Here is a 6,733-nt window from a genome sequence, read left to right on the forward strand (position 1 = left end):
AATAAATTAAATTTGTATACTGCCCTATACCCACAGGTCTCAGGGCAGTTCACAGGATAAAATGACGATATAAAAACACAGAATACATAATCAAAATAAAAACAAGAACCACACAATACCCCACCCCCAAACACATTTTAAAAGGGCATTGAATGTCAGTCAACCCAAGGCCTCCTGTCCTCTTCATGTTGCTTCCCTCCTTTCTCCTCCTTTGGTTGGTGCGAGTACAGTCATACCTCAGTTTAAGTACGCTTCAGTTTGAGTACTTTCAGTTTAAGTACTCCGCGGACCCATCTGGAATGGATTAATCCACTTTCCATTACTTTCAATGGGAAAGTTTGCTTCAGGTTAAGTACGGACTTCCAGAACCAATTACACTTATACTTCGGGTTAAGTACGCTTCAGGTTGAGTGCTCTGCGGACCCGTCTGGAACAGATTAATCCACTTTCCATTACTTTCAATGGGTAAGTTTGCTTCAGGTTAAGTACGCTTCAGGTTAAGTACAGACTTCCGGAGCCAATTGTGTACTTAAACCGAGGTACCACTGTATTTACCCTGGGTTTAGTTTCAATTTTAAATAACTTTGGTTGAGCATTATGTTCAAACCAGGGATCCTGGTTTAAAGTCAAGCTGTGTGTTATGAAACTAGCTTCTTAAACTAACCAGAGTTTATTTCAAACCAGGATCTCTGGTTTGAACATAGTGCTCAACCATCGCTATGTAAAAGCAACAGAAAACCCAGCAGAGAAGGGACAGGGACAGTGCATGAAGCTGAAGCTTCATTTGAGCTCATTGAATCCTGTCCACATAACATGGTTTAGTGTTATGTTTGAACTATCTTTTGGATCATGCGGTTATAGTAAACTCTTATTTAACTGCACTTTCAAGGATCTTCAGACTTTGTACATAGAACATTATCTACGTCATTCACCCATATTCCTGGTAAAAATAAATCTTGACAGAATAAAGGAGGTTCTTTATTAGGGATGCATTGGCGTGGGGGGGGGGAGGAAAGATTTAAAATGTAAACCAATAAGCTAGGCAGTCCTTAAACCAACATGCATCCTGTAACTCTATCCATCATTTAGACATTTTTAATGTTTAGTTGAATTAAACATGAGCTTTTGGAAAACATTAAGGATTCACTAACTCTGGATAACAGAGTTGCACTTCTTGCACTTCCCCTCTCCCTGAACTGCTGCTGCATTAGAAAAGACTCCCACCATATGGTCAATAAGCCTATGGTCAATTGCTCATGCAATCCCTCTCTGGATAGGTTGACGTGCGCTTGCACAGGGTTAAGGGCATAGGGAAAGACTGTCGAAGCAAAAATGTCTTGCAACTGCTTCCTGAAAGTGCAGATTGTGGGCGTCTGTCATATCTCAAGAGGGCTGCTATTCCACAGAACAGGGGCAGCCACACTAGAAGCCCTGTTCTGAGTTACTGTGGAGCGGGCTTCTAAGATCTTTTGAACTTGCAAGAGAAACTCTCCTACTGACCACAGCAATCTACTGGGTGTATGAGGAATAAGGCAGTTATGTAAGTAAGCAAGCTGGTCCTGAGCTGTACATTGAACTTGGCCCAGTAGCAAATGGGCAGCAAGTATAAATCGTGCAAGCAAGGAACTACATACTAGTGGTATTTCCCCCCCCCCCCACACAACCAATGTAGCCACTATGTTCTGTACCAGCTGCAACCTCTGGGCAAACCCAAGGGGAGCCCCACATAGCATGCATTGCAGCAATCTAAACATGAGCCTACCTTGAATCCCTGCTGCCTGATCCCAGACACATTTAACCAGCTTTAAGACCCAGAAAGCTGACCCACATTTTTTTTCTATAAATCGCTTGCTGCTGCCTGTCATGTTGTGCAAAATCCTTTCCAAGCAAAATTGAGAGAAGCTCTCTCTCGGTACTGTATTTCACTCGGATGGAGGAGGAGGAGGAGTGTGTGTGAGTAGCAATTTGACAAAGCAACTGCAAAAATGGTATTCAAGCAACCATTTACTGGGGGCAAGGTAAGAAGACAAGAGCAGAGGTCAAGTGGTAAATCCACATCAATGTGGATTTTTAATTTTTGACCGCAAAGAAAATATGTCTTTTCATGAGGTTCAAATAGGTTTGAAGGAATGGCTTCTTGTAAATCTTTTATTGAGTTTTCTGGGATTCAACTGCTGCCTGTATTTTTCAAACAAAGAATCCTAGTCTCTTCCTTGCTGCAGTTGCTTGACAATATGGCATCCTCCTATCAAAGGAAGCAGCAGTACACAATCAGCTATGGGGTAATATTACATTAATTACCAGGCTGATGCTCGGGTCCCTGAAGGACAAATTAATGACCTTTTCCATCTGGAATGCTCATCCTGTCTCCAGCTGGAGCCCCCAGTGCATTGCCTTAATGTGTTTCAATTAATTTGCCTGTTGTAATTACCCACCTGTAAAAGCACGGTGGAATAGCTGGAGGTCCTGACTTCAGCTACTTTTACATATCAAAAAATTAGCCCCCAGCCCCATTTACTGATATAGTTATTCAAATATATAGGAACAGGTATTAAAAGTGGACTATATTGCACAGTTCCTCTAAGTTGGTTAGAGCATGGTGCTGATAGTGCCAAGGTTGCGGGTTCGGACCCCGTATGGGACAGCATATTCCTGCATTGCATGGAGATGATCCTCAAGAGCAGGCATCCCCAAACTTCGGCCCTCCAGATGTTTTGGACTAAAGTTTCCATCTTCCCCGACCACTGGTCCTGTTAGCTAGGGATCATGGGAGTTGTAGGCCAAAACATCTGGAGGGCCGCAGTTTGGGGGTGCCTGCTCAAGAGCCTAAGCCTCAGCCAATGCCAGAGCCGGAGCCACCTACACACAAATATCATTACTACTCGTAATAAATATTCAATAATAATAATAATCCCCAAATCTAGGACATTTGCTTTGAAATGTAAAATCCCCACCACATGGAGGTATAGGACCCCCAAAAGAGGACATGTCCAGGAATTACCAGATGTATGGCAACCCTATTTAGACCCAATTCCCATCAGCCCCAGCCAGCATAGCCAATGATGAGGAATAATGGTGGTAGTAGTCTCTTAACATTTACAGAAAGTCATGTTGCCTAGCTGTGGGTTAGGCTACAAGTTTTACCCTGTAGAGTCTTAGGTTTGATCCTTGCTTGGCCATAAATGGAGAATTGTTGCCCAACAATATTTGGAGGGACACATACCTGGGGTACCCAGTATTGGGCTGGATGCGGGGCCGGCCCACACATGAGATAACGTGAAGTGATCACCTCAGGCGGCAGGATCCACAGGAGCAGAAGATCCCAATGTAGATCTTGATTTCCCCCTTCTTCCGGATGTAGATCTTCACTCACCCTTTCTTCCTTGGCAGGAAGAGGGGGGCACAATTTTGTGGTTCACTCCAGGTGCCAAACTGTCTTGGGCAGGCCCTGGCTAGATGGATAAACAGAAACTATGTCAGATGAATCTCCTGAGGTCAAAGAAAGTTTCCTCAAACCACCCCCACCCCCAGTCATTTAGAATGGCATCACTGGCTATCTTAACTGTTTTAGCATGGCTTATTTCCTAGCCTGTCTCCCGCATTCACAAAATGCCTTAGCTCAAAATTCATCAGAAGAGCTGCTTTGTGTCCTATATGTCCTTTACAGTTTCTTACTGAAATGCTGGCAAATTTTCATGGTTCATTACAAGCCTTTGAAAATGACAGCATGCAAACACTCTGCTGCATCCCCCCTCCCTGAAAAGTTCATTCATATGCAGCCTGCATATCTGGCAGATGTAAAAGAAGTAGGGCCCCAAATGTCCTGTTATTCATTTGGAACTTGAAATATTAAACTTGAAATATTAAAAGGGGCTGAAATTACCAAAAATAATTTCTTCCCATCGCAAAATCTCAATCAAATGCCATTTCATTTTCAGTTTCTGGTTTCCATAATTCTGGTTCCAACACAATTACAGAGACAAGCAGAAAAGCAACATCGATGGTCTCAAAATCCCAGGGACCTTAGCATTTTGAAAAATTCAGGTGTACTGTAAATCCAAATGTTGTGACTTGGGACCATTTTGGGCTAATTCACATAATCTAAAACTCACATGAACAGGCTATCTCAGTAACATCCAATTAAGGTGTTGAATTTGTTTTTTTCCTTTCTCTTTCAAACACATCAAGCCCAAGTAAAAACATTTGAGTGGGGGACGTAACTGGCAGCAGACTGTAGGCCTATTCTAATCAAATGCTACAATCTGGCATTGTACCTTCTGGATGTAGACCCAGAAAGATAATTTGTCTCTGTCGTGAAGCGAAGGGATGGCAAGAAACGATGGGCAAAAGTAGGAGTTCTCATTCCTCTATCTTATTTTACTTGTGAATAGGAGGGAATGCATGAATTACGGGAAATGCGCCTTAAAGATATTGTGCTGGTCAACTTGAATGGCTTTAAAAAGGGATTAGATTAATTCACGGAGGATATGACTCTCAGTGGCTACTAGCCACGTAGACTCTGTTTTGCCTCCACTGTTGGAGGAAATATGCCTCTGAAAACCAGTTGCTAGGAATCACAAGTGGGAAAACTGCTGTACATTTGGGTGCTGCTTGCAGGCTTCCCATTGCCCCCTGTGGCACCAGGATGCTGGACTAGATGGGTCTTTGTTCTGATCCACCAGGGCTCTTCTGATGTTCTTATGAAACTGCCTAATGTCCATATTTGGAGTTGGGAAGGAATTCTTCCTTGGGTCAGGTTGACAAATGAATTTGCTGTTAAGTCTTGTTTCTATGTGGCAATGCATGGCTTGACTTACTGGAAATTTTCCTCATTCTGATTTCATTGCACTTTTTTTTAGATAGGTGAGAAATGGGGCATTGCATAAGCTTGGGTGCTCAAGTGGTGTCCATCCCCGAGTGGTCCCTCCCATGTGTCCTGGCTCCTGTCCCAAATGCTACAAGAGAGGCTCTTACCTGAGAGTAAGTAAGAAAGCTTCATTCAAGGCTTGCTATGGTACAGGTACAAAATAGAGAGTTTAAGAACAGCATCTGAGGCCAGGCAAAAGCTGTGAAGATGTCCCAAAAGGTCACACCCCTCTCACCAGTTTTTAAAGGTGAGAAACGGCACGCTCACTTGCAAGACTCTTTCTTCCTAGGAGACTGGTGCATTTGTGGTGCACTTCTCCAAAGGCCTTGGTCTGTTGCCAATGCTGGAGGCACCAACAAGTTCTTGGTGATGGAACAGAGGTCAGTGCCTCTGACTCCTCCCCTTCCAACTGGCCAAGCCTCCTCTCCTGTCTGGTCCATGCCCTGCCCCATTGATATGGAAGCTCTCCACTCCACGGATGAGGCAGGAGAGGGAGCCGGCAGGACTGCCTCCCCTTCTCAAGGCAAAGGGGTAGGGGGGGCATCCTCTCTCTTGGGCTGCTCTGCATTGATGGTCCACTCTGTGCCCTCTTCCTTGTCTTCCTTATCTGACAGGAACTGCCACACCAGCCTTGAACCAGTTGGGATTAGGAGACTCATGGCACAATGTGGCCACTGGTGCTTTCCTCAGCCATTTCCATTTCCCATCTCGACTCATACAGAAGGCAGGGTTGGCTGGAGGGGATCTGAGAACCACATGCTACAATTGTTTAGAACTTTGAGAAATACAGTGGTACCTCGGTTTACGGGCGCAATTGGTTCCAGGGAGCCGGTTGCTCGCCAAGCAGTCCATAAACGGAGTGCCGATAGAGCGCTTCTGTGCATGCGCACGCCATGGAACCCAGATGTAAGCACTTCCAGGTTCGCGGCGTTCACAAACTGATCAATCGCAAACCAAGGTACCACTGTAGTAGCACTAGCTTTTCCTGGCACTAAAAACATGGTGCCGGACACTAGTTCAGAGATAAAAAGTTGCTGCTTGTCTTACAGTGGTAGCACTGGTGGCTACAGGGGAATTGTACAAAAAAGCAGGGTATATACTAGTTGCAGAGCCAACACCACATCCAAAATACCCAAGTGCTCAGGGTGGGCCTTGTTTCCAGGCTAAGCCATAGTAACTGATGTTCCCCATCATGAAGATTTATAGAGGAACACAAAACCATCTGTTAGACGTGGCTATGAATGCAGGCATCTCCTCCCCTGCATAAGTCACATTGCACCAGGAGGATTATTATCACCTTTTTATTAAAGCAGCAGAATCAAGGGCATTTTTCAAGGTCAAAAAAACCCCAAGCAAACCCTAGTGCATGAAGTTATTGGAACAATATGTTTTGCTGCTACATTGCACTACTAACTTTCACCTTAAGTTGAGACGTATTCAAAGGATTCACTCAGCATTCCCATTTGTAAAGTGCATTAGTTACCGTGTTTCCCCTTTTTTAAGACGTAGTCATAAAGTAAGCCAGGGCAGCAATTTTAAACATTTGTAAAATGTAAGACATACCCCGAAAATAAGACGTACCTCCGTGCCTGCCAGCTCAGGGCCTGGAACTGGCGGCTGCTGCAGCAGCAAGCGTGCGGAGCACCCAAGCCAGCGGCTGGTCCACTGCCGAGCCTGTCCGAGGAGCCTTACACCCCGCCGCCCGGAACCGGCTGCTACTGCAGCGCCGAGCACGCAACATCGCCGAGCACTTGGAGTGCGCGGCAGCACTGAGCGGAGCCCCCAAACCAGCGGCCGGGCCTCTGCTGAGCCCGGCCGAGGAGCCTTCCACCCCGCCGCCTGGAACCGGCGGCTGCTGCAGCGCCG

Source organism: Zootoca vivipara, chromosome 10 (genome assembly GCF_965207765.1).
Source record: "Zootoca vivipara chromosome 10, rZooViv2.hap1.1, whole genome shotgun sequence".
In the NCBI taxonomy this organism is placed as follows: Eukaryota; Metazoa; Chordata; class Lepidosauria; order Squamata; family Lacertidae; genus Zootoca; species Zootoca vivipara.